The sequence below is a fragment of the Cyprinodon tularosa genome, unplaced genomic scaffold (assembly GCF_016077235.1).
Source record: "Cyprinodon tularosa strain WSP-4 unplaced genomic scaffold, ASM1607723v1 ctg453, whole genome shotgun sequence".
Classification (NCBI taxonomy): domain Eukaryota; kingdom Metazoa; phylum Chordata; class Actinopteri; order Cyprinodontiformes; family Cyprinodontidae; genus Cyprinodon; species Cyprinodon tularosa.
The window spans coordinates 9547-36913 of record NW_024039178.1 but is presented as its reverse complement, the minus strand read 5'-3'; the positions used below and the strand labels follow the sequence as shown (position 1 = coordinate 36913).

Below are 27367 nucleotides of genomic sequence, written 5' to 3'. Positions count from 1 at the left end.
CTTGGTACCAGTTGAGCATTGTTGCAACGCCACAGCCTACCTGAGTATTGTTGCTGACCATGTCCATCCCTTTATGACCACAATGTACCCAACTTCTGATGGCTACTTTCAGCAGGATAATGCGCCATGTCATAAAGCTGGAATCATCTCAGACTGGTTTCTTGAACATGACAATGAGTTCACTGTACTCAAATGGCCTCCACAGTCACCAGATCTCAATCCAATAGAGCATCTTTGGGATGTGGTGGAACGGGAGATTCGCATCATGGATGTGCAGCTGACAAATCTGCGGCAACTGTGTGATGCCATCATGTCAATATGGACCAAACTCCCTGAGGAATGCTTCCAGCACCTTGTTGAATCCATGCCACAAAGAATTGAGGCAGTTCTGAAGGCAAAAGGGGGTCCAACCCGTTACTAGCATGGGGTACCTAATAAAGTGGCCGGTGAGTGTATTATAATCATTTAACATTGTCCACCGACTTAATGCAGTTGTGGATTTTTGATTTGTTATTTTTTAATTATCATTATTTTATTTTTATTTTTATTTTTTTCGTTTTGTAGTTTTTAGATTTCTTTACATTTTTTTTACAATTTTTGTTTTTTAGTTTTTAGCTTTCTTTATGAATATTCACAATTTTTAGTTTCTTAGATTCTAGCTTTCTTTACATATACTCACAATTTAAGTTTCTTGGTTTTTTATATTCATAAATTTTCCTTTTTTTATAATATCGATTACACAAGGATAATATCCTTTTATAATTGAAAGGGTGGACTGTTGTCGGAAAATTTTTATCTTTCTTCTATTATATATTAATATTTACTAAAAGTTTTCACTCAGTCTGTTCCTCTCTCAAGGTCACACATTTCTTTTCAGGCTGGTGTTTGTAGACCAGACATTGCTTCTTCCCATAACAAATCAGGTTCTTTCTCAAGGTTTATTCATAACATGTTACTGTTAACCAAAGTGTGTGTAATTTCTTATGACTCTGACTGCTTTCCATTGTTGTAAGTAAGGGGGGACAAACCCTGCCCAGATCAGAACAGAGAAGAGTGCTATGCCATGAGGGCTTTATGATGAGCTGTTCTCTCTTTGCAAAGATTATTAATAAATGTGCCGACTGAGTGAAATCCATCGATCTCCGTTTATTTAACTAGGATGAATAGTTGAAATTTTTTTACCACGACAGTACCAATAGCAGCTGCTTTAATGGTATGATTCGGAGAATAAGCACAGCTTAGCAGATGAGATATAAGCTATATAAATGTTCAATCAATTTTCAAAGAATTTCATAAGGTATTCATCTTTAAAGAAACTGCAAAGCCAAAATCATTTGCTGGTAATGTTTTTTGCATCATCTGAGACAGAAGGATGCGTAGGGTAATAAGATTCTGCCACGGCTGACTCGGTGTTGAAACAGACAAGGCACTTACATAAAAATGGATACAGAAGCACTGGTCCAGGACTTCACTGGAAAAGAGAGAAAAGTTCACACAAGACATACGGAAATGTCTTGTACTCTAAAGCATGAAATAGTAACAACGCTAGAGGTCAAATTCATATTTTCTGCTACGAGGCACAGATGAATTTTTAAATATGACCTATTCCACTACATCCTGACATAACTGTCTTAAATAGTGACCATTTTGCCTTTTCATTCTTTTAAAGAAGTGTACTGTAATGATCCAGCCACAGCTCAGGTCAATGCAAAGCGAAAGCGTCACAAAGTTAAATGTTTTTAGTTCTTTACTTATGAAATGTTAGCTCAGCAATATGAGACAAAAAATAAATTGCTACCAGCCGAACCCAGCAGTTATTTGAATCAATTTTCAAAGAATTTCATAAGGTATTCATCTTTAAAGAAACTGCAAAGCCAAAATCATTTGCTGGTAATGTTTTTGCATCATCTGAGACAGAAGGATGCGTAGGGTAATAAGATTCTGCCACGGCTGACTCGGTGTTGAAACAGACAAGGCACTTACATAAAAATTGATACAGAGGCACTGGTCCAGGACTTCACTGGAAAAGAGAGAAAAGTTCAAGGTAAGTACCAATAGCAGCTGCTTTAAAGGCATGATTCGGAGAATAAGCACAGCTTAGCAGATGAGATATAAGCTACAATTCAAGTGTTTGAGGTCTCAAAGTACAGTGCACTTTGCATGTGACATTTTGCGACTTTGTCGCCTTGTGGGAAAAAGCAGGACAAGGAAATGAGTGTTTATAAGTTTGAGTGTGCCGCCATATGAACAAACTGGTTCCTATCATTGAGCTGCAGATGGCTGAGAAGGACCAACTCAGAAATATGAAGGCTAGATGATATTTCTCCATGGGGTTCTTAATGATGTTTTACAAGAAGACTAATCATCATGACCAGAAAATTGTGGATGCTTAGTTAAAAGGCACTGCTGGGATTTGAACCCAGGATCTCCTGTTTACTAGACAGGCACTTTGACCAACTAAGCCACAGCGCCTAAACTTTGCAAGGAAATGCTGACTCCTCAACAAATTCACACAAGACATATGGAAATGTCTTTTACTCTGAAGCATGAAATAGTAACAACGCTAGAGGTCAAATTCATATTTTCTGCTACGAGGCACAGATGAATTTTTAAATATGACCTATTCCACTACATCCTGACATAAATGTCTTAAATAGTGACCATTTTGCCTTTTCATTCTTTTAAAGAAGTGTACTGTAATGATCCAGCCACAGCTCAGGTCTATGCCGAGCGAAAGCGTCACAAAGTTAGATGTCTTTAGTTCTTTACTTATGAAATGTTAGCTCAGCAATATGAGACAAAAAATAAATTGCTACCAGCCGTACCCAGCAGTTATTTGAATCAATATTCAAAGAATTTCATAAGGTATTCATCTTTAAAGAAACTGCAAAGCCAAAATCATTTGCTGGTAATGTTTTTGCATCATCTGAGCCAGAAAGATGCTGAGGGTAATAAGATTCTGCCACGACCGACTAAGTGCTGAAACAGACAAGGCACTTACATAAAAATGGATACAGAAGCACTGGTCCAGGACTTCACTGGAAGAGAGAAAAGTTCAAGGTAAGTACCAATAGCAGCTGCTTTAAAGGCATGATTCGGAGAATAAGCACAGCGTAGCAGATGAGATATAAGCTACAATTCAAGTGTTTGAGGTCTCAAAGTACAGTGCACTTTGCATTTGACATTTTGCGACTTTGTCGCCTTTTGGGAAAAAGTAGGACAATGAAATGAGTGTTTATAAGTTTGAGTGTGATGCCATATGAACAAACTGGTTCCTATCATTGAGCTGCAGATGGCTGAGAAGGACCAACTCAGAAATATGAAGGCTAGATGATATTTCTCCATGGGGTTCTTAAAGATGTTTTACAAGAAGACTAAACATCATCACCAGAAAATTGTGGATGCTTAGTTAAAAGGCACTGCTGGGATTTGAACCCAGGATATCCTGTTTACAAGACAGGCACTTTGACCAACTATGCAACAGCGCCATTTACATACAAAAAATGAATTTTTTTCTAAACCAAAAAATTGTTTAACAAAAAAACATGCGAAGAAATTGAATGCTACTAAACTTGTCAGCTAGATTTACATGAAAAGAGTTAAGGCACCGCTGGGATTTGAACCCAGGATCTCCTGTTTACTAGACAGGCACTTTGACCAACTAAGCCACAGCGCCTAAACTTTGTTAGGAAATGCTGACTCCTCAACAAATTCACACAAGACATATGGAAATGTCTTGTACTCTGAAGCATGAAATAGTAACAACGCTAGATGTCAAATTAATATTTTCTGCTACGAGGCACAGATGAATTTTTAAATATGACCTATTCCACTACATCCTGACATAAATGTCTTAAATAGTGACCATTTTGCCTTTTCATTCTTTTAAAGAAGTGTACTGTAATGATCCAGCCACAGCTCAGGTCTATGCCGAGCGAAAGCGTCACAAAGTTAGATGTCTTTAGTTCTTTACTTATGAAATGTTAGCTCAGCAATATGAGACAAAAAATAAATTGCTACCAGCCGTACCCAGCAGTTATTTTAATCAATTTTCAAAGAATTTCATAAGGTATTCATCTTTAAAGAAACTGCAAAGCCAAAATCATTTGCTGGTAATGTTTTTGCATCATCTGAGCCAGGAGGATGCTCAGGGTTAATAAGATTCTGCCACGGCTGACTCGGTGTTGAAACAGACAAGGCACTTACATAAAAATGGATACAGGAGCACTGGTCCAGGACTTCACTGGAAAAGAGAGAAAAGTTCAAGGTAAGTACCAATAGCAGCTGCTTTAAAGGCATGATTCAAAGAATAAGAACAGCTTAGCAGATGAGATATAAGCTACAATTCAAGTGTTTGAGGTCTCAAAGTACAGTGCACTTTGCATGTGACATTTTGCAACTTTGTCGCCTTTTGGGAAAAAGCAGGACAAGAAAATGAGTGTTTATAAGTTTGAGTGTGCCGCCATATGAACAAACTGGTTCCTATCATTGAGCTGCAGATGGCTGAGAAGGACCAACTCAGAAATATGAAGGCTAGATGATATTTCTCCATGAGGTTCTTAAAGATGTTTTACAAGAAGACTAAACATCATGACCAGCAAATTGTGGATGCTTAGTTAAAAAGGCACTGCTGGGATTTGAACTCAGGATCTCCTGTTTACAAGACAGGCACTTTGACCAACTAAGCAACAGCGCCATTTACATACAGAAAATTATTTTTTTTCGAAACCAAACAATTGTGTATCAAAAAAACATGCAAACAAATTGAGTGCTTACTAAACTTGTCAGCTAGAATTACATGAAAAGAGGTCAGGCACTGCTGGGATTTGAACCCAGGATCTCCTGTTTACAAGACAGGTACTTTGAACAACTAAGCAACAGCGCCATTTACATACAGAAAATGATTTTTTTTCGAAACCAAACAATTGTGTATCAAAAAAACATGCGAACAAATTGAACGCTTACTAAACTTGTCAGCTAGATTTACATGAAAAGAGGTCAGGCACTGCTGGGATTTGAACCCAGGATCTCCTGTTTACTAGACAGGCACTTTGACCAACTAAGCCACAGCGCCTAAACTTTGTAAGGAAATGCTGACTCCTCAAGAAATTCACACAAGACATATGGAAATGTCTTGTACTCTAAAGCATGAAATAGTAACAACGCTAGAGGTCAAATTCATATTTTCTGCTACGAGGCACAGATGAATTTTTAAATATGACCTATTCCACTACATCCTGACATAACTGTCTTATATAGTGACCATTTTGCCTTTTCATTCTTTTAAAGAAGTGTACTGTAACGATCCAGCCACAGCTCAGGTCTATGCCGAGCGAAAGCGTCACAAAGTTAGATGTCTTTAGTTCTTTACTTATGAAATGTTAGCTCAGCAATATGAGACAAAAAATAAATTGCTACCAGCCGTACCCAGCAGTTATTTGAATCAATTTTCAAAGAATTTCATAAGGTATTCATCTTTAAAGAAACTGCAAAGCCAAAATCATTTGCTGGTAATGTTTTTGCATCATCTGAGCCAGGAGGATGCTCAGGGTTAATAAGATTCTGCCACGGCTGACTCGGTGTTGAAACAGACAAGGCACTTACATAAAAATGGATACAGAAGCACTGGTCCAGGACTTCACTGGAAAAGAGAGAAAAGTTCAAGGTAAGTACCAATAGCAGCTGCTTCAAAGGCATGATTCGAAGAATAAGCACAGCTTAGCAGATGAGATATAAGCTACAATTCAAGTGTTTGAGGTCTCAAAGTACAGTGCACTTTGCACCTGACATTTTGCGACTTTGTCGCCTTTTGGGAAAAAGCAGGACAAGGAAATGAGTGTTTATAAGTTTGAGTGTGCCGCCATATGAACAAACTGGTTCCTATCATTGAGCTGCAGATGGCTGAGAAGGACCAACTCAAAAATATGAAGGCTAGTTGATATTTCTCCATGAGGTTCTTAAAGATGTTTTACAAGAAGACTAAACATCATGACCAGCAAATTGTGGATGCTTAGTTAAAAGGCACTGCTGGGATTTGAACCCAGGATCTCCTGTTTACAAGACAGGCACTTTGACCAACTAAGCCACAGCGCCTAAACTTTTTAAGGAAATGCTGACTCCTCAAGAAATTCACACAAGACATGTGGAAATGTCTTGTGCTCTAAAGCATGAAATAGTAACAACGCTAGAGGTCAAATTCATATTTTCTGCTATGAGGCACAGATGAATTTTTAAATATGACCTATTCCACTACATCCTGACATAACTGTCTTATATAGTGACCATTTTGCCTTTTCATTCTTTTAAAGAAGTGTACTGTAACGATCCAGCCACAGCTCAGGTCTATGCCGAGCGAAAGCGTCACAAAGTTAGATGTCTTTAGTTCTTTACTTATGAAATGTTAGCTCAGCAATATGAGACAAAAAATAAATTGCTACCAGCCGTACCCAACAGTTATTTGAATCAATTTTCAAAGAATTTCATAAGGTATTCATCTTTAAAGAAACTGCAAAGCCAAAATCATTTGCTGGTAATGTTTTTGCATCATCTGAGCCAGAAGGATGCTCAGGGTTAATAAGATTCTGCCACGGCTGACTCGGTGTTGAAACAGACAAGGCAATTACATAAAAATGGATACAGAAGCACTGGTCCAGGACTTCACTGGAAGAGAGAAAAGTTCAAGGTAAGTACCAATAGCAGCTGCTCCAAAGGCATGATTCGAAGAATAAGCACAGCTTAGCAGATGAGATATAAGCTACAATTCAAGTGTTTGAGGTCTCAAAGTACAGTGCACTTTGCACCTGACATTTAGCGACTTTGTCGCCTTTTGGGAAAAAGCAGGACAAGGAAATGAGTGTTTATAAGTTTGAGTGTGCCGCCATATGAACAAACTGGTTCCTATCATTGAGCTGCAGATGGCTGAGAAGGACCAACTCAAAAATATGAAGGCTAGTTGATATTTCTCCATGAGGTTCTTAAAGATGTTTTACAAGAAGACTAAACATCATGACCAGCAAATTGTGGATGCTTAGTTAAAAGGCACTGCTGGGATTTGAACCCAGGATCTCCTGTTTACAAGACAGGCACTTTGACCAACTAAGCAACAGCGCCATTTGCATACAGAAAATACAGTTTTTTCGAAACCAAAAAATTGTGTAACAAAAAAACATGCGAACAAATTGAACGCTTACTAAACTTGTCAGCTAGATTTACATGAAAAGAGGTCAGGCACTGCTGGGATTTGAACCCAGGATCTCCTGTTTACTAGACAGGCACTTTGACCAACTAAGCCACAGCGCCTAAACTTTTTAAGGAAATGCTGACTCCTCAAGAAATTCACACAAGACATATGGAAATGTCTTGTGCTCTAAAGCATGAAATAGTAACAACGCTAGAGGTCAAATTCATATTTTCTGCTACGAGGCACAGATGAATTTTTAAATATGACCTATTCCACTACATCCTGACATAACTGTCTTATATAGTGACCATTTTGCCTTTTCATTCTTTTAAAGAAGTGTACTGTAACGATCCAGCCACAGCTCAGGTCTATGCCGAGCGAAAGCGTCACAAAGTTAGATGTCTTTAGTTCTTTACTTATGAAATGTTAGCTCAGCAATATGAGACAAAAAATAAATTGCTACCAGCCGTACCCAGCAGTTATTTGAATCAATTTTCAAAGAATTTCATAAGGTATTCATCTTTAAAGAAACTGCAAAGCCAAAATCATTTGCTGGTAATGTTTTTGCATCATCTGAGCCATGAGGATGCTCAGGGTTAATAAGATTCTGCCACGGCTGACTCGGTGTTGAAACAGACAAGGCACTTACATAAAAATGGATACAGAAGCACTGGTCCAGGACTTCACTGGAAAAGAGAGAAAAGTTCAAGGTAAGTACCAATAGCAGCTGCTTCAAAGGCATGATTCGAAGAATAAGCACAGCTTAGCAGATGAGATATAAGCTACAATTCAAGTGTTTGAGGTCTCAAAGTACAGTGCACTTTGCACCTGACATTTTGCGACTTTGTCGCCTTTTGGGAAAAAGCAGGACAAGGAAATGAGTGTTTATAAGTTTGAGTGTGCCGCCATATGAACAAACTGGTTCCTATCATTGAGCTGCAGATGGCTGAGAAGGACCAACTCAGAAATATGAAGGCTAGATGATATTTCTCCATGAGGTTCTTAAAGATGTTTTACAAGAAGACTAAACATCATGACCAGCAAATTGTGGATGCTTAGTTAAAAGGCACTGCTGGGATTTGAACCCAGGATCTCCTGTTTACTAGACAGGCACTTTGACCAACTAAGCCACAGCGCCTAAACTTTGCAAGGAAATGCTGACTCCTCAAGAAATTCACACAAGACATATGGAAATGTCTTGTGCTCTAAAGCATGAAATAGTAACAACGCTAGAGGTCAAATTCATATTTTCTGCTATGAGGCACAGATGAATTTTTAAATATGACCTATTCCACTACATCCTGACATAACTGTCTTATATAGTGACCATTTTGCCTTTTCATTCTTTTAAAGAAGTGTACTGTAACGATCCAGCCACAGCTCAGGTCTATGCCGAGCGAAAGCGTCACAAAGTTAGATGTCTTTAGTTCTTTACTTATGAAATGTTAGCTCAGCAATATGAGACAAAAAATAAATTGCTACCAGCCGTACCCAGCAGTTATTTGAATCAATTTTCAAAGAATTTCATAAGGTATTCATCTTTAAAGAAACTGCAAAGCCAAAATCATTTGCTGGTAATGTTTTTGCATCATCTGAGCCAGAAGGATGCTCAGGGTTAATAAGATTCTGCCACGGCTGACTCGGTGTTGAAACAGACAAGGCAATTACATAAAAATGGATACAGAAGCACTGGTCCAGGACTTCACTGGAAAAGAGAGAATAGTTCAAGGTAAGTACCAATAGCAGCTGCTTTAAAGGCATGATTCGAAGAATAAGCACAGCTTAGCAGATGAGATATAAGCTACAATTCAAGTGTTTGAGGTCTCAAAGTACAGTGCACTTTGCACCTGACATTTTGCGACTTTGTCGCCTTTTGGGAAAAAGCAGGACAAGGAAATGAGTGTTTATAAGTTTGAGTGTGCCGCCATATGAACAAACTGGTTCCTATCATTGAGCTGCAGATGGCTGAGAAGGACCAACTCAGAAATATGAAGGCTAGATGATATTTCTCCATGAGGTTCTTAAAGATGTTTTACAAGAAGACTAAACATCATGACCAGCAAATTGTGGATGCTTAGTTAAAAGGCACTGCTGGGATTTGAACCCAGGATCTCCTGTTTACAAGACAGGCACTTTGACCAACTAAGCAACAGCGCCATTTACATACAGAAAATGATGTTTTTTCGAAACCAAAAAATTGTGTAACAAAAAAACATGCGAACAAATTGAACACTTACTAAACTTGTCAGCTAGATTTACATGAAAAGAGGTCAGGCACTGCTGGGATTTGAACCAAGGAACTCCTGTTTACTAGACAGGCACTTTGACCCACTAAGCCACAGCACAATTTGCATACAGAAAATACATTTTTTTCGAAACCAAAAAATTGTGTAACAAAAAAACATGCGAACAAATTGAACGCTTACTAAACTTGTCAGCTAGATTTACATGAAAAGAGGTCAGGCACTGCTGGGATTTGAACCCAGGATCTCCTGTTTACTAGACAGGCACTTTGACCAACTAAGCCACAGCGCCTAAACTTTGTAAGGAAATGCTGACTCCTCAAGAAATTCACACAAGACATATGGAAATGTCTTGTGCTCTAAAGCATGAAATAGTAACAACGCTAGAGGTCAAATTCATATTTTCTGCTACGAGGCACAGATGAATTTTTAAATATGACCTATTCCACTACATCCTGACATAACTGTCTTATATAGTGACCATTTTGCCTTTTCATTCTTTTAAAGAAGTGTACTGTAACGATCCAGCCACAGCTCAGGTCTATGCCGAGCGAAAGCGTCACAAAGTTAGATGTCTTTAGTTCTTTACTTATGAAATGTTAGCTCAGCAATATGAGACAAAAAATAAATTGCTACCAGCCGTACCCAGCAGTTATTTGAATCAATTTTCAAAGAATTTCATAAGGTATTCATCTTTAAAGAAACTGCAAAGCCAAAATCATTTGCTGGTAATGTTTTTGCATCATCTGAGCCATGAGGATGCTCAGGGTTAATAAGATTCTGCCACGGCTGACTCGGTGTTGAAACAGACAAGGCACTTACATAAAAATGGATACAGAAGCACTGGTCCAGGACTTCACTGGAAAAGAGAGAAAAGTTCAAGGTAAGTACCAATAGCAGCTGCTTTAAAGGCATGATTCGAAGAATAAGCACAGCTTAGCAGATGAGATATAAGCTACAATTCAAGTGTTTGAGGTCTCAAAGTACAGTGCACTTTGCACCTGACATTTTGCGACTTTGTCGCCTTTTGGGAAAAAGCAGGACAAGGAAATGAGTGTTTATAAGTTTGAGTGTGCCGCCATATGAACAAACTGGTTCCTATCATTGAGCTGCAGATGGCTGAGAAGGACCAACTCAGAAATATGAAGGCTAGATGATATTTCTCCATGAGGTTCTTAAAGATGTTTTACAAGAAGACTAAACATCATGACCAGCAAATTGTGGATGCTTAGTTAAAAGGCACTGCTGGGATTTGAACCCAGGATCTCCTGTTTACAAGACAGGCACTTTGACCAACTAAGCAACAGCGCCATTTGCATACAGAAAATACATTTTTTTCGAAACCAAAAAATTGTGTAACAAAAAAACATGCAAACAAATTGAATGCTTACTAAACTTGTCAGCTAGATTTACATGACAAGAGGTCAGGCACTGCTGGGATTTGAACCCAGGATCTCCTGTTTACTAGACAGGCACTTTGACCAACTAAGCCACAGCGCCTAAACTTTGTAAGGAAATGCTGACTCGTCAAGAAATTCACACAAGACATATGGAAATGTCTTGTGCTCTAAAGCATGAAATAGTAACAACGCTAGAGGTCAAATTCATATTTTCTGCTACGAGGCACAGATGAATTTTTAAATATGACCTATTCCACTACATCCTGACATAACTGTCTTATATAGTGACCATTTTGCCTTTTCATTCTTTTAAAGAAGTGTACTGTAACGATCCAGCCACAGCTCAGGTCTATGCTGAGCGAAAGCGTCACAAAGTTAGATGTCTTTAGTTCTTTACTTATGAAATGTTAGCTCAGCAATATGAGACAAAACATTAATTGCTGCCAGCCGTACCCAGCAGTTATTTGAATCAATTTTCAAAGAATTTCATAAGGTATTCATCTTTAAAGAAACTGCAAAGCCAAAATCATTTGCTGGTAATGTTTTTGCATCATCTGAGCCAGGAGGATGCTCAGGGTTAATAAGATTCTGCCATGGCTGACTCGGTGTTGAAACAGACAAGGCACTTACATAAAAATGGATACAGAAGCACTGGTCCAGGACTTCACTGGAAAAGAGAGAAAAGTTCAAGGTAAGTACCAATAGCAGCTGCTTTAAAGGCATGATTCGAAGAATAAGCACAGCTTAGCAGATGAGATTTAAGCTACAATTCAAGTGTTTGAGGTCTCAAAGTACAGTTCACTTTGCACCTGACATTTTGCGACTTTGTCGCCTTTTGGGAAAAAGCAGGACAAGGAAATGAGTGTTTATAAGTTTGAGTGTGCCGCCATATGAACAAACTGGTTCCTATCATTGAGCTGCAGATGGCTGAGAAGGACCAACTCAGAAATATGAAGGCTAGATGATATTTCTCCATGAGGTTCTTAAAGATGTTATACAAGAAGACTAAACATCATGACCAGCAAATTGTGGATGCTTAGTTAAAAGGCACTGCTGGGATTTGAACCCAGGATCTCCTGTTTACAAGACAGGCACTTTGACCAACTAAGCCACAGCGCCTAACCTTTGCAACGAAATGCTGACTCCTCAAGAAATTCACACAAGACATATGGAAATGTCTTGTGCTCTAAAGCATGAAATAGTAACAACGCTAGAGGTCAAATTCATATTTTCTGCTACGAGGCACAGATGAATTTTTAAATATGACCTATTCCACTACATCCTGACATAACTGTCTTATATAGTGACCATTTTGCCTTTTCATTCTTTTAAAGAAGTGTACTGTAACGATCCAGCCACAGCTCAGGTCTATGCCGAGCGAAAGCGTCACAAAGTTAGATGTCTTTAGTTCTTTACTTATGAAATGTTAGCTTAGCAATATGAGACAAAAAATAAATTGCTACCAGCCGTACCCAGCAGTTATTTGAATCAATTTTCAAAGAATTTCATAAGGTATTCATCTTTAAAGAAACTGCAAAGCCAAAATCATTTGCTGGTAATGTTTTTGCATCATCTGAGCCAGAAGGATGCTTAGGGTAATAAGATTTTGCCACGGCTGACTCGGTGTTGAAACAGACAAGGCAATTATATAAAAATGGATACAGAAGCACTGGTCCAGGTATTCACTGGAAAAGAGAGAAAAGTTCAAGATAAGTACCAATAGCAGCAGCTTTAAAGGCATGATTCGAAGAATAAGCACAGCTTAGCAGATGAGATATAAGCTACAATTCAAGTGTTTGAGGTCTCAAAGTACAGTGCACTTTGCATGTGACATTTTGCAACTTTGTCGCCTTTTTGGAAAATGCAGGACAAGAAAATGAGTGTTTATAAGTTTGAGTGTGCCGCCATATGAACAAACTGGTTCCTATCATTGAGCTGCAGTTGGCTGAGAAGGACCAACTCAGAAATATGAAGGCTAGATGATATTTCTCCATGAGGTTCTTAAAGATGTTTTACAAGAAGACTAAACATCATGACCAGCAAATTGTGGATGCTTAGTTAAAAAGGCACTGCTGGGATTTGAACCCAGGATCTCCTGTTTACAAGACAGGCACTTTGACCAACTAAGCAACAGCGCCATTTTCATATAGAAAATGATTTTTTTTCGAAACCAAACAATTGTGTATCAAAAAAAACATGCAAACAAATTGAGTGCTTACTAAACTTGTCAGCTAGAATTACATGAAAAGAGGTCAGGCACTGCTGGGATTTGAACCCAGGATCTCCTGTTTACAAATGAGGCACTTTGACCAACTAAGCAACAGCGCCATTTACATACAGAAAATGATTTTTTTTTTTCGAAACCAAACAATTGTGTATCAAAAAAACATGCAGACAAATTGAGTGCTTACCAAACTTGTCAGCTAGAATTACATGAAAAGAGGTCAGGCACTGCTGGGATTTGAACCCAGGATCTCCTGTTTACTAGATAGGCACTTTGACCAACTAAGCCACAGCGCCTAAACTTTGCAAGGAAATGCTGACTCCTCAACTAATTCACACAAGACATATGGAAACGTCTTGTACTCTAAAGCATGAAATAGTAACAACGCTAGAGGTCAAATTCATATTTTCTGCTACGAGGCACAGATGAATTTTTAAATATGACCTTTTCCACTACATCCTGACATAAATGTCTTAAATAGTGACCATTTTGCCTTTTCATTCTTTTAAAGAAGTGTACTGTAACGATCCAGCCACAGCTCAGGTCTATGCCGAGCGAAAGCGTCACAAAGTTAGATGTCTTTAGTTCTTTACTTATGAAATGTTAGCTCAGCAATATGAGACAAAAAATAAATTGCTACCAGCCATACCTAGCAGTTATTTGAATCCATTTTCAAATAATTTCATAAGGTATTCATCTTTAAAGTAACTGCAAAGCCAAAATCATTTGCTGGTAATGTTTTTGCATCATCTGAGCCAGAAGGATGCTTAGGGTAATAAGATTTTGCCACGGCTGACTCGGTGTTTAAACAGACAAGGCACTTACATAAAAATGGATACAGAAGCACTGGTCCAGGTATTCACTGGAAAAGAGAGAAAAGTTCAAGATAAGTACCAATAGCAGCAGCTTTAAAGGCATGATTCGAAGAATAAGCACAGCTTAGCAGATGAGATATAAGCTACAATTCAAGTGTTTGAGGTCTCAAAGTACAGTGCACTTTGCATGTGACATTTTGCAACTTTGTCGCCTTTTGGGAAAAAGCAGGACAAGAAAATGAGTGTTTATAAGTTTGAGTGTGCCGCCATATGAACAAACTGGTTCCTATCATTGAGCTGCAGATGGCTGAGAAGGACCAACTCAGAAATATGAAGGCTAGATGATATTTCTCCATGAGGTTCTTAAAGATGTTTTACAAGAAGACTAAACATCATGACCAGCAAATTGTGGATGCTTAGTTAAAAAGGCACTGCTGGGATTTGAACCCAGGATCTCCTGTTTACAAGACAGGCACTTTGACCAACTAAGCAACAGCGCCATTTACATACAGAAAATGATTTTTTTTCGAAACCAAACAATTGTGTATCAAAAAAACATGCAAACAAATTGAGTGCTTACTAAACTTGTCAGGTAGAATTACATGAAAAGAGGTCAGGCACTGCTGGGATTTGAACCCAGGATCTCCTGTTTACAAGACAGGCATTTTGACCAACTAAGCAACAGCGCCATTTACATACAGAAAATTATTTTTTTTCGAAACCAAACAATTGTGTATCAAAAAAACATGCAAACAAATTGAGTGCTTACTAAACTTGTCAGCTAGAATTACATGAAAAGAGGTCAGGCACTGCTGAGATTTGAACCCAGAATCTCCTGTTTACTAGACAGGCACTTTGACCAACTAAGCCACAGCGCCTAAACTTTGCAAGGAAATGCTGACTAATCAACAAATTCACACAAGACATATGGAAATGTCTTGTACTCTAAAGCATGAAATAGTAACAACGCTAGAGGTCAAATTCATATTTTCTGCTACGAGGCACAGATGAATTTTTAAATATGACCTATTCCACTACATCCTGACATAACTGTCTTAAATAGTGACCATTTTGCCTTTTCATTCTTTTAAAGAAGTGTACTGTAATGATCCAGCCACAGCTCAGGTCTATGCCGAGCGAAAGCATCACAAAGTTAGATGTCTTTAGTTCTTTACTTATGAAATGTTAGCTCTGCAATATGAGACAAAAAATAAATTGCTACCAGCCGTACCCAGCAGTTATTTGAATCAATTTTCAAAGAATTTCATAAGGTATTCATCTTTAAAGAAACTGCAAAGCCAAAATCATTTGCTGGTAATGTTTTTGCATCATCTGAGCCAGGAGGATGCTCAGGGTTAATAAGATTCTGCCACGGCTGACTCGGTGTTGAAACAGACAAGGCACTTACATAAAAATGGATACAGGAGCACTGGTCCAGGACTTCACTGGAAAAGAGAGAAAAGTTCAAGGTAAGTACCAATAGCAGCTGCTTTAAAGGCATGATTCAAAGAATAAGAACAGCTTAGCAGATGAGATATAAGCTACAATTCAAGTGTTTGAGGTCTCAAAGTACAGTGCACTTTGCATGTGACATTTTGCAACTTTGTCGCCTTTTGGGAAAAAGCAGGACAAGAAAATGAGTGTTTATAAGTTTGAGTGTGCCGCCATATGAACAAACTGGTTCCTATCATTGAGCTGCAGATGGCTGAGAAGGACCAACTCAGAAATATGAAGGCTAGATGATATTTCTCCATGAGGTTCTTAAAGATGTTTTACAAGAAGATTAAACATCATGACCAGCAAATTGTGGATGCTTAGTTAAAAAGGCACTGCTGGGATTTGAACCCCGGATCTCCTGTTTACAAGACAGGCACTTTGACCAACTAAGCAACAGCGCCATTTACATACAGAAAAGGATTTTTTTTCGAAACCAAACAATTGTGTAACAAAAAAACATGCAAACAAATTGAGTGCTTACTAAACTTGTCAGCTAGAATTACATGAAAAGAGGTCAGGCACTGCTGGGATTTGAACCCAGGATCTCCTGTTTACTAGACAGGCACTTTGACCAACTAAGCTACAGCGCCTAAACTTTGTAAGGAAATGCTGACTCGTCAAGTAATTCACACAAGACATATGGAAATGTCTTGTACTCCAAAGCATGAAATAGTAACAACGCTAGAGGTCAAATTCATATTTTCTGCTACGAGGCATAGATGAATTTTTAAATATGACCTATTCCACTACATCCTGACATAACTGTGTTTTATAGTGACCATTTTGCCTTTTCATTCTTTTAAAGAAGTGTACTGTAATGATCCAGCCACAGCTCAGGTCTATGCCGAGCGAAAGCGTCACAAAGTTAGATGTCTTTAGTTCTTTACTTATGAAATGTTAGCTCAGCAATATGAGACAAAAAAATAATTGCTACCAGCCATACCCAGCAGTTATTTGAATCAAATTTCAAAGAATTTCATAAGGTATTCATCTTTAAAGAAACTGCAAAGCCAAAATCATTTGCTGGTAATGTTTTTGCATCATCTGAGCCAGGAGGATGCTCAGGGTTAATAAGATTCTGCCACGGCTGACTCGGTGTTGAAACAGACAAGGCACTTACATAAAAATGGATACAGGAGCACTGGTCCAGGACTTCACTGGAAAAGAGAGAAAAGTTCAAGGTAAGTACCAATAGCAGCTGCTTTAAAGGCATGATTCAAAGAATAAGAACAGCTTAGCAGATGAGATATAAGCTACAATTCAAGTGTTTGAGGTCTCAAAGTACAGTGCACTTTGCATGTGACATTTTGCAACTTTGTCGCCTTTTGGGAAAAAGCAGGACAAGAAAATGAGTGTTTATAAGTTTGAGTGTGCCGCCATATGAACAAACTGGTTCCTATCATTGAGCTGCAGATGGCTGAGAAGGACCAACTCAGAAATATGAAGGCTAGATGATATTTCTCCATGAGGTTCTTAAAGATGTTTTACAAGAAGATTAAACATCATGACCAGCAAATTGTGGATGCTTAGTTAAAAAGGCACTGCTGGGATTTGAACCCCGGATCTCCTGTTTACAAGACAGGCACTTTGACCAACTAAGCAACAGCGCCATTTACATACAGAAAAGGATTTTTTTTCGAAACCAAACAATTGTGTAACAAAAAAACATGCAAACAAATTGAGTGCTTACTAAACTTGTCAGCTAGAATTACATGAAAAGAGGTCAGGCACTGCTGGGATTTGAACCCAGGATCTCCTGTTTACTAGACAGGCACTTTGACCAACTAAGCTACAGCGCCTAAACTTTGTAAGGAAATGCTGACTCGTCAAGTAATTCACACAAGACATATGGAAATGTCTTGTACTCCAAAGCATGAAATAGTAACAACGCTAGAGGTCAAATTCATATTTTCTGCTACGAGGCATAGATGAATTTTTAAATATGACCTATTCCACTACATCCTGACATACACTATATTGCCAAAAGTATTTGCTCACCCATCCAAATTATTGGAATCAGGTGTTCCAATCACTTCCATGGCCACAGGTGTATAAATTCAAGCACCTAGGCATGCAGACTGTTTTTACAAACATTTGTGAAAGAATGGGTCGCTCTCAGGAGCTCAGTGAATTCCAGCGTGGAACTGTGATAGGATGCCACCTGTGCAACAAATCCAGTCGTGAAATTTCCTCGCTCCTAAATATTCCACAGTCAACTGTCAGCTGTATTATAAGAAAATGGAAGTGTTTGGGAACGACAGCAACTCAGCCACGAAGTGGTAGGCCACGTAAACTGACGGAGCGGGGTCAGCGGATGCTGACGCGCATAGTGCGAAGAGGTCGCCAACTTTCTGCAGAGTCAATCACTACAGACCTCCAAACTTCATGTGGCCTTCAGATTAGCTCAAAAACAGTGCGCAGAGAGCTTCATGGAATGGGTTTCCATGGTCGAGCAGCTGCATCCAAGCCATACATCACCAAGTGCAATGCAAAGCGTCGGATGCGGTGGTGTAAAGCACGCCGCCACTGGACTCTAGAGCAGTGGAGACGCGTTCTCTGGAGTGACGAATCGCGCTTCTCCATCTGGCAATCTGATGGACGGGTCTGGGTTTGGCGGTTGCCAGGAGAACGGTACTTGTCTGACTGCATTGTGCCAAGTGTAAAGTTTGGTGGAGGGGGGATTATGGTGTGAGGTTGTTTTTCAGGAGCTGGGCTTGGCCCCTTAGTTCCAGTGAAAGGAACTCTGAATGCTTCAGCATACCAAGACATTTTGGACAATTCCATGCTCCCAACTTTGTGGGAACAGTTTGGAGCTGGCCCCTTCCTCTTCCAACATGACTGTGCACCAGTGCACAAAGCAAGGTCCATAAAGACATGGATGACAGAGTCTGGTGTGGATGAACTTGACTGGCCTGCACAGAGTCCTGACCTCAACCCGATAGAACACCTTTGGGATGAATTAGAGCGGAGACTGAGAGCCAGGCCTTCTCGTCCAACATCAGTGTGCGACCTCACAAATGCGCTTCTGGAAGAATGGTCAAAAATTCCCATAAACACACTCCTAAACCTTGTGGACAGCCTTCCCAGAAGAGTTGAAGCTGTTCTAGCTGCAAAGGGTGGACCGACGTCATATTGAACCCTATGGATTAGGAACGGGATGTCACTTAAGCTCATATGTGAGTCAAGGCAGGTGAGCAAATACTTTTGGCAATATAGTGTAACTGTGTTTTATAGTGACCATTTTGCCTTTTCATTCTTTTAAAGAAGTGTACTGTAATGATCCAGCCACAGCTCAGGTCTATGCCGAGCGAAAGCGTCACAAAGTTAGATGTCTTTAGTTCTTTACTTATGAAATGTTAGCTCAGCAATATGAGACAAAAAAATAATTGCTACCAGCCATACCCAGCAGTTATTTGAATCAAATTTCAAAGAATTTCATAAGGTATTCATCTTTAAAGAAACCGCAAAGCCAAAATCATTTGCTGGTAATGTTTTTGCATCATCTGAGCCAGAAGGATGCTCAGGGTTAATAAGATTCTGCCACGGCTGACTCGGTGTTGAAACAGACAAGGCACTTACATAAAAATGGATACAGAAGCACTGGTCCAGGACTTCACTGGAAAAGAGAGAAAAGTTCAAGGTAAGTACCAATAGCAGCTGCTTTAAAGGCACGATTCCGAGAATAAGCACAGCTTAGCAGATGAGATATAAGCTACAATTCAAGTGTGCTGGGACCCTTTTTCCACCTGGATCTCCGCTCTTTTTCGCCCTCATGTCCCTCCGTTGTCGCACAAACTTGACCCTTGCGTTTTTTTCACCACTTCCTCACCGTCTCGGCCAGGGACACCGCTAGGACTTTGGGGCCCAAAAATAGCCTTTGATATTGTGCCCCACACAGGAAAAAATTATGTAAGCTTTTGAACTTCTATAAAGATGCATTGATTTGTTTAATTAACTATCATTATGTAAAATGACGCACGCGTGGCACTTAAGCCCTGCTACGAGCAAACTGCCCGTGATAGACCGGGAGACCGGATGCGATGGAGTACAGGGATTTTGATCAATATATTCATGCTTTGTTTCGCTGTTTACTGCTTAAAAAATAAGGGAGGACACAAAATAATTAATTTCACTTTTCTTTTTATGTTTGAAAAATATAGCGGGGCCTTTAGAATCTTTCTAACTTTTCCCCCAAAACAGCACCCCTGGTCTCGGCTGTATCTAGACCCACAGCTACTCCCTGATTGTCCCTCTTGCACTGTGGCATGGAATAACATAGCGCAGACCACACTTCAAAATTGGGCATAAATCAAAAATATCTGCGTCATACCTGCGACAAGCTCACTGCGACACACAGCTGTGGGAGTATTACCAGTCCTTTATTCTGTTCATCTGATGAACCGCTAGCTTGCATGACTCAAAAGTCTTCTGCTCTATATAATTTCCACAGCTGGCTCCACATCTGCCTTTTCTCTCCTTCCCACACATTGACTCACAGACAAATGGGCTCAAAAGCAATGAGATTTGGATGCTGGAGAGTCCTATCAGCTTTGTTTTGCATCATACCAAGTTTCCAAGTGTTTTAATGTTTGTGAGATATAGGTGATATTGTCAGGACTCCAGACAACCAGGACAGGACAACCAGATCCTCTTCTCCAAATCCACAAATGAAATTTCCCAATAAGCCTGAACTAATCACTGTCTTCCCCTGATCTTCCAGTTCTGGCTGAGCAGAGTTCAGAGCAACACTGCACCGTGCTTTATCTCTTCAATAAAACCTGTTAAACCTTTTCCCCTGGTCTCTCTGAATGTGTTTCTCTGCATGTGGGTCTGAGCTTTAGATAAAACCATGACAGATATCCCCAATACATTAAACTGGAAGGTACAGAACCAACCAACCCTATAATGTAACAACAATATATTTTGAAAAATTTATAACTGAAAAGCATGAGCCAAACATTGATATTTACCTTTTTGAGCAAAAATGATAGATTTTATATTGCTCTAGTGCCAAACACTGATGAGAAGCAGCCATGGTAACATAATCAGCAAAATGAACATAATATTGTATTTCTTTGCCATCTTCAATGTCCTACTGATTCACCTCACTATCTGCAAGGAATACAAAGATCAGTTTTGTGTAAATGTATATAATTATTTATTTATCCTTTTATGTACAAAGCTAAAAGACAAGTATTTCTTTCTGAAAAGATATTCTTTCTTTAGAGTTCAAAGCACAGAAACAATAAATCCTCAATCAAATGTTATCACATTTTTCTTAAAAGTAGACCTAACTAAGTCTTAAACAAAGCAAGATCTTTTATGCTAGTTCAACCCCAGTTGGGCCGCCCAGACGAGGGTGTCTGAAGATCAAAGACCAGAAACACCCTATGACCCTGTGTCCTTCACTTACAATGTGTTCAAGCTGCACCGGCTAGGTGTTTCAAAATCTAATCTATATAAAAGAAATTCTACAGTCACATTTGTTTACAACTCTCTAGCCAAGTCTTTTTTTTTTTTTGCAAAAGAATGCAAAATGATAGCAAGTATTTTATACATCAACCTCTTCTGTGAAGGAATTTGGGCTTCTGTAAGTAAGTTATTTAATTCTTACGTACATCAAGTTACAATGTTCTTTGTACACTTTCCACTAACAGCTCCTCCATAGACATAAAAAGGTGTATATTGAACAATATTTGACATGAAAAATGTTTGAATTCAAATATTAGTTAAGAACTGTTGTAAAGTTTATTACATAGCTTGATGTAAAAGGCAATAAAGTTTCATTTGATAGGGTGAGTGGGGTGGGATAAAGGGAAGGTTATGGTTCATTATTTAAAGGTTTATTAATCTTGACTCAGGGAATAAACAGAGATAAACCTCCCTTTCTGTAAGTTAGTGGAAAGCGGTAGGGGAAGGGTAAACAGTTAAGATTATATAAGAAACGTTTGAGACCTGCATTTTATTGGGGAAAAGACGTTTAGGATGAAGGCTTTGGGTGAAGAAAAATCAAGCACCTTGAAACTTTAGGGCTGGAAGAAGTGGTCATGGTTAAGTGATGTATTAATTAAAATCATATTTGGGGTGGGATGTATGGTGGATGAAGAGCAAGGGTTAGGAAATTGTGTTGGGGTAAGATTATATCAATTAAAAAACATTTTTTGGGATTGGGTAAGGATTAGGTGAGAAGGACAAAAATGGGAATAAAATTTAGAAAGGCTGCAGCTGGGACTGATACCTGTAGTTGCTACAGGTATCAGTTAGTAACTTGAACGAAGTGGGCACATGGGATTCAAGCAGGGGCAGTCTGCATATTTTCTGGGATTCTTATTAATTTGGTTTTAAAGGAAAATATATCAAAAAGTTTAATGTTTTCATTATCATACAAGCTTATTCCTGTAATTATTCTGCCCCCTTTTCCCCAGGACTCCCAGCCTGAAAGGAGAGAAACATCGTCACGTCAAATCCTTAGAATCCCCTCTATGTGGATTACCCTCGCTCCCCTTGTCCTTAGACACCTGTCTGCAGGCCTCGCTTTCCTGCAATCCTGTATCATTGTGATTCCTTATCCGTGAAGCGGATGAAAAAACTTAGTTTTTGCCTTGGTTAACCAAAACTATCCTGCCATTGGATGGTACCTACCTGGTACCATCAGCAGGGATGCCCTCTGAGAACACTGTAAGGTATCAAATCAATTAAAGCCCATCAAATTCCCTTGTTGTTTGCATCAGACTAATTCAAATCTCCCCGAGAGATTTGGAAACGGACTAGTTATGAACTGGACCGGCTCTCAACCAGATGTTGCCTCCCCCTCTTCCCATCCAGAGTCAACACACTAAAACCTTCTTCATTTATTCCCATCTGATGCTCAATTAAGGTGCTTAGCTTCTGCAAGTGTAGTTAGTTGGTTTTGCTTGCGGTTTTATTGAAATTCTTGATTTTAAAGCTTGTGGTTCATCTAAAAGGATCCTCTGGGATCATAGTATGAATGAGTATGTGTGTGTGACTAGCTGCAATTGGGTTATTTTTCTTCAGTTTGTCTTCCTGTTCCCTCTTGTCCTGAACTTAGTGTGTTGGAAGTGAACTTAGAGGATTGTAAGCCACTTTAAGTTTCGTTGTGACAAAATGGTAGGTGTGGCCATTGTATGAGTTTTACGACCCATTGTTTGCCTACACTTGTAGTCCATCGCTTCCCTTTTGTCACGTGGTAGGACTGACCATTTTATGGGCTTCACAACACACGGATCTGAAAACTAATAAAATGGCCGTGTGTTGTGTATTGTGTTCCCTTAGAGAGAAACTACGTGTAAAATGGTCCTATGTAAAGAAAATAAACTGGAAACTGGATTGAATACCCTGTAGCCAATGGAGAGGGGAATTAGTAACTAATTACATATAGCCAGCAGCAAGAAAGTTTGAGGAGTTCCAGTGAAAAGCAGACAATAGATTAGTACTGTCTGGCATGTCACAAAGAGGATTTGTGGCTGAGACAATGTAGCTGCATGGTCATGGCTGAAGAAACATGTAATAAGCACTCAGTTGTGCAAGTGTAACTTTGCTTAATTCCATTGTAGAAATTCATTTATCCAGAAGACATAAGTCAGACCAAGGAGAGATACCCAGGGAGAGCCACGAACTGACGTCTCTCTATCAACCAATAAGGCTAAGTCAATCTACCAATTTTTCATGGCTCACCACTAAATTCAGGGTCACCATTCCTCAATTCTTGCTGAAAATGCTCCACTGACCTTGAGCTCATCAGTGACCCGATTGTTCCAGAGCTGATGCTGATTAAATTGCCAAGCCAAATGAGTAATTCTGGGTTCAAGCTGTCAAGTTGATCAACTTTAGTCTGTGCTGTCTTCAGAGTGACTGGAAGTCATCAGACCTGGAAACCAGAATGTTGCAATTCAGAAAGTGCATCAACCACTCACATCCTTCATCTAGGAAACTAAAGGTCATTTGCCCAAGTGAATTCCGTCAGTAGTATGATTATCTGTCCATCCATCTTCTCCCTCTTATTCTGTCAGGGTCGCGATGGGGCCGGTGCCTATTTCTGTAAGTCTATGTGCGAGAGGCGGGGTACACCCTTATCAGGTCACCAGTATGTCGGAGGGCAACACAGAGACACACAACCTTACACACACACTCACACCTAAGGACAAATTAGAGTTGCTGGTGAACCGAACTGTGATTGGATGCTGGAGTACATGGAGAGAAAACATGCATACTGTACACTGGGAGAACATGCAAACTATATGCAGGAAAAACTCCGGACCAGGAATCAAACCTTCTTTGAACCAATCAGACTGTAGATCTGGGTGAATTGCCTCTATAAAATTCATTGAGATGACATGTTTTGTTAATTGGTGCTATATAAGTAAACCGAACTGAATTGAACTGCTGCAAGGCAACAGTGTCACAGGCTGTGCCACTGTGCAGCCATACTGTATGTTTATTTGTCTGCTACCCTAAAAAAAAAAAACCTCTCCAAGAAATTCTTCGTGTTAAGCTTTAGGAAGAGTTGGGCCATTAGATAAAATGCCAACTTTTGTAAAGCTGCATATTTAAGCTCCTACTAATTCCCAGCAAAAGCATACTATTTAAAAGAAGGAAGTGAAACATTAAATAATTGTCTGGACATTACATTTATTGAGTCCCGTTTTTATATATTTTTTAGAGTGTAAAACAGTCTTGGTGCATGAATTATAAATAGGTTATCAACAATTTTTTTTTTTTTTTTAAGCAATGGCCTCGGAGCTTATTAATATCTACACACAACAAAAATATAAATGCAACTTTGGTTGCAAACTTGTGGTTTTGCTCCCATTTTTTAGGAGATGAACTCAAAGATCTAAAACTTTTTTCATATACACAATATAACCATTTTCCTCAAATATTGTTCACAAACCAGTCTAACTCTATGACAGTGAGCACTTCTTCTTTGCTGAGATAATCCATCCCACCTTACAGTTGTGCAATATCAAGATGTTGATTAGACACCATGATTAGAGCACAGGTGTGCCTGAGACTGCCCGCAATAAAATTCTACTCTGAAATGTGCATGTCATAAATAATAATGTGGTATTAATGTGTTTATTTCTATCTACATCAACTGTTGTCACTGACATCAACTTTTTATGTACTTACTTAAAGGCCCAACATGGACTTTGTGACCTAAAGAGTTGATGCATAGGAGTTACTTATGTAAATAATGCCACAGGCCAATTTAGAGCGACTGACTCTATCAATGCTACGAGAGGGGCTCCCCTCTTAAAATGCCAACTATGTAAATTAGGAGAAGACATACCGTCTTTGGCCTGATCATGTGACCTGAAAGAACACATGGCTTTAAGACCACAGGTTCTAATATAGTCAATGAGGTAAGGCTTTTGCTCTACTAATTTTCCGCCTGCTTGTCTACTGGTCATGGCTGAGGCAAGGAAAATTATTAAAACTTCAGAGAGAAAGGGATCATGCGTGAGGAAAAACAAGTCGATCTTGGAAAGGAGTTTATTCATTGGAGCACGCTAAAAAGAAAAAGATGGATGTGAAAAGAATTATGTTTTCTCAACAGCTGGTCCTCTGCACTGTGCTGTATGGTCTGCCACAGCGGTGTTATCCAGAGAGCAGCGGCATTTCTCAAACCGTCTGAACTGAACGTAGACACCTAGCGTCGTCCCCAATCAAAAGACATGAGAGGCTGGCCAGCTGACTGTTTGTTGACTTATGCCACAGTGCTGCGGTGCTCGTGGTCGCTAGGTGCGCTAGAAATGAAAGGTACAGGTCTAGCACCCCTAGTAGCCAAAGTTAACACGTTGTGCCTTTAAAGGGGTACACCGTTTTTTTTTTTACATTGGCCCCTTGATTTTACGTTATTACATCATGTTCTACTCACCCAAATTAGTTTTGTGTCATTTGGAGCTGTTCCGAGGATATTCGGTTTTGTTATATCCAAGTAATGTTTTTCTATGGGCAAATGGCCAACCAGATTCATCTATGTCTCATTGAAAGTTGCATAGAATGGAGAGCTCTAATGTCAGCGAGCCTTCGATCAGCTCCTCACTCCGCTTCCATTGCAACTGTGCTGTTTCCTTGTCGAGCTCTGGATCCTGTTCAAATTCTGCTTAGCCAGAAGAATTGAAGGAGAAGGAGAGAGAGGATATTATCTAGATCTTTCAAAAGTTCCAGAGGATTACCATGAGCTCAAGGAAGTCTTCAACAAGTGCAGGGCCACTGCCTTGCCCCTGCATCAGCCCTACAATTGTGGGATTGACTTGTTGCCTGGGACTATGCCCCTTAGAGGGAGGTTATATTCCTTATTAAGAAGGATGGCTCACTTAGACCCTGTAGAGATTATAGAGGACTTAAAGAAATATCAATTAAGAATCATTACCTGATTCCTCTGATTAACTCTGCTTTTTACTAGATTCAGGAAGCCATAATTTTGACTAAGCTGGATCTCTGCAATGCATACCATTTGGTTACGCACTTGTGAAGCAGGTGAATGGAAGACAGCATTCAACAGTCCTACAGGGCATTATGAGTACCTGGTTATGCCTTTTGGACTCACTAACACTCCAGTTGTCTTTTAACTAGTGGTGGCAAACCAAAGGCAAAAATATCTCTCCATATCTTGGATGCCAGCAGGTGGAGGTCGATTACTCCGGCTTAGAGACAGGAGTCCTCTTGGAGCTTCGGTGCTGGTTAGAACTGGGCAGAAAATTTGGATGAATTCCTGTAAAAAATCCCTGTATGAATTACACTGGCTAGGATTATTTTGCCAATCTCACGTTCCACACAACTTAGCCTTGCCTGCTAACAGAGAGATTACATAAGCTATTTTAACTCTATCAGAGGGAAACGCGAAGGGCTAAAGTTCGAAGTGCATCTCACACAGCAGCTTGTAACAGACACGGAAGCAGGAGAGGCCTCATTGCGCAAATTGATTACGATTTTTCGCATGCCTGATTCAAGTAGAGCTATACTGCGCTCAATGCCTAAACGCCACTGTCTGCTTGCTGATGGGTCCATGTTTCTACCCAGATTATTCTGTCAGAACTCAGAATGTGGGACCCATAATTCAGGCAGACAGAACTAAAGGGATTTCAACAAAGCCTTAATTAACTGCTCAGGGACTGCGGCACGTCAGCTTGGACGAGATGACTGGAATCTCTGTAGAGGTAGAAACTCAGGTTAGTGACCATAAAACTCTGACGGGAAATGATAGCCAGCATGTGAGCAGATCGATAAGCAGAAGCCAGGAGACGAGGAAGAGCCGGGGTATCCGGAAGGGAAAATCCAAAGTCAGTCTCAATGCGGAAGCAGATGTCCAGGCCAGAAGATCAGAGATCTGAAGAAGTACCGAAGGGGAATCCAAGCCAGGGTCAGGAGACAAATCCAAGGTCGTTAGCAGGCAGAATCAAATAGAAGTCCAAAGACAGGTCGGGCAAAATAGATAAGATCAGGGGCAGGCAAACTCAGAAGCCCAGGAGCAAAAACTAGTCAGGATCAGGTAATCAGAAACACAATGGGTACGCAAGAGAACTTTCACCTAATAATATCTAATAATCTGGCACTGATGGCTGGCAACAAGCAGAGCTAGGCAGGTAGAAGAAATTAACCAATAATCCAGTCATCCGTGCCAAGACATGACATACTGCACTCATTGGGATCTCCAAAGCAGCACTTTCTTAATCATATCCCAGAATTGTGCCCTCTGACATCAAACAAGTCCTTTAACTTAATGCTTGGTGTTTACATAAGTGGGATTGATTATTTTTCTTTTTAATATAAATCTGCATCAATAATGATGGTATGTTGTGAGTAGAGTTTTTATGATATATATATATTATTTAATGGGTTAAAGAATAATATACAATATGATATACAATAGGAATCTATTAATATAATGATGAATTATGTAGTAACGTGAAAAATGCTGAGTTCATTTCTGAGTGCACTGTATTTACATGCTATGTTGTTATGTTTCTTTAGGAAATAAATTC

The 27367-nt window shown here is 39.5% G+C and overlaps 24 non-coding genes across 24 annotated transcripts; all 24 read right to left on the bottom strand.

The window, feature by feature from the left end:
- Positions 1-2398: 2398 nt before the first annotated feature.
- trnat-agu lies at positions 2399-2472 on the bottom strand. Its single transcript has one exon. It is a non-coding gene; the product is annotated as a tRNA-Thr (tRNA).
- A 942-nt stretch (positions 2473-3414) lies between these two features.
- Positions 3415-3488, bottom strand: trnat-ugu. Its single transcript has one exon. It is a non-coding gene; the product is annotated as a tRNA-Thr (tRNA).
- Positions 3489-3602: 114 nt separating this feature from the next.
- On the bottom strand, positions 3603-3676 carry trnat-agu. Its single transcript has one exon. It is a non-coding gene; the product is annotated as a tRNA-Thr (tRNA).
- Positions 3677-4622: 946 nt separating this feature from the next.
- On the bottom strand, positions 4623-4696 carry trnat-ugu. Its single transcript has one exon. It is a non-coding gene; the product is annotated as a tRNA-Thr (tRNA).
- Positions 4697-4811: 115 nt separating this feature from the next.
- Positions 4812-4885, bottom strand: trnat-ugu. The gene has a single exon. It is a non-coding gene; the product is annotated as a tRNA-Thr (tRNA).
- Positions 4886-5000: 115 nt separating this feature from the next.
- trnat-agu lies at positions 5001-5074 on the bottom strand. The gene has a single exon. It is a non-coding gene; the product is annotated as a tRNA-Thr (tRNA).
- Positions 5075-6019: 945 nt separating this feature from the next.
- On the bottom strand, positions 6020-6093 carry trnat-ugu. Its single transcript has one exon. It is a non-coding gene; the product is annotated as a tRNA-Thr (tRNA).
- Positions 6094-7036: 943 nt separating this feature from the next.
- Positions 7037-7110, bottom strand: trnat-ugu. The gene has a single exon. It is a non-coding gene; the product is annotated as a tRNA-Thr (tRNA).
- A 115-nt stretch (positions 7111-7225) lies between these two features.
- Positions 7226-7299, bottom strand: trnat-agu. Its single transcript has one exon. It is a non-coding gene; the product is annotated as a tRNA-Thr (tRNA).
- Positions 7300-8244: 945 nt separating this feature from the next.
- On the bottom strand, positions 8245-8318 carry trnat-agu. Its single transcript has one exon. It is a non-coding gene; the product is annotated as a tRNA-Thr (tRNA).
- A 945-nt stretch (positions 8319-9263) lies between these two features.
- On the bottom strand, positions 9264-9337 carry trnat-ugu. The gene has a single exon. It is a non-coding gene; the product is annotated as a tRNA-Thr (tRNA).
- A 304-nt stretch (positions 9338-9641) lies between these two features.
- On the bottom strand, positions 9642-9715 carry trnat-agu. The gene has a single exon. It is a non-coding gene; the product is annotated as a tRNA-Thr (tRNA).
- A 945-nt stretch (positions 9716-10660) lies between these two features.
- Positions 10661-10734, bottom strand: trnat-ugu. Its single transcript has one exon. It is a non-coding gene; the product is annotated as a tRNA-Thr (tRNA).
- A 115-nt stretch (positions 10735-10849) lies between these two features.
- trnat-agu lies at positions 10850-10923 on the bottom strand. Its single transcript has one exon. It is a non-coding gene; the product is annotated as a tRNA-Thr (tRNA).
- Positions 10924-11868: 945 nt separating this feature from the next.
- trnat-ugu lies at positions 11869-11942 on the bottom strand. Its single transcript has one exon. It is a non-coding gene; the product is annotated as a tRNA-Thr (tRNA).
- Positions 11943-12887: 945 nt separating this feature from the next.
- trnat-ugu lies at positions 12888-12961 on the bottom strand. The gene has a single exon. It is a non-coding gene; the product is annotated as a tRNA-Thr (tRNA).
- A 308-nt stretch (positions 12962-13269) lies between these two features.
- Positions 13270-13343, bottom strand: trnat-agu. The gene has a single exon. It is a non-coding gene; the product is annotated as a tRNA-Thr (tRNA).
- A 945-nt stretch (positions 13344-14288) lies between these two features.
- On the bottom strand, positions 14289-14362 carry trnat-ugu. Its single transcript has one exon. It is a non-coding gene; the product is annotated as a tRNA-Thr (tRNA).
- Positions 14363-14477: 115 nt separating this feature from the next.
- trnat-ugu lies at positions 14478-14551 on the bottom strand. The gene has a single exon. It is a non-coding gene; the product is annotated as a tRNA-Thr (tRNA).
- A 115-nt stretch (positions 14552-14666) lies between these two features.
- On the bottom strand, positions 14667-14740 carry trnat-agu. The gene has a single exon. It is a non-coding gene; the product is annotated as a tRNA-Thr (tRNA).
- Positions 14741-15686: 946 nt separating this feature from the next.
- trnat-ugu lies at positions 15687-15760 on the bottom strand. Its single transcript has one exon. It is a non-coding gene; the product is annotated as a tRNA-Thr (tRNA).
- Positions 15761-15875: 115 nt separating this feature from the next.
- Positions 15876-15949, bottom strand: trnat-agu. Its single transcript has one exon. It is a non-coding gene; the product is annotated as a tRNA-Thr (tRNA).
- A 946-nt stretch (positions 15950-16895) lies between these two features.
- On the bottom strand, positions 16896-16969 carry trnat-ugu. Its single transcript has one exon. It is a non-coding gene; the product is annotated as a tRNA-Thr (tRNA).
- Positions 16970-17084: 115 nt separating this feature from the next.
- Positions 17085-17158, bottom strand: trnat-agu. Its single transcript has one exon. It is a non-coding gene; the product is annotated as a tRNA-Thr (tRNA).
- Positions 17159-27367: the final 10209 nt, after the last annotated feature.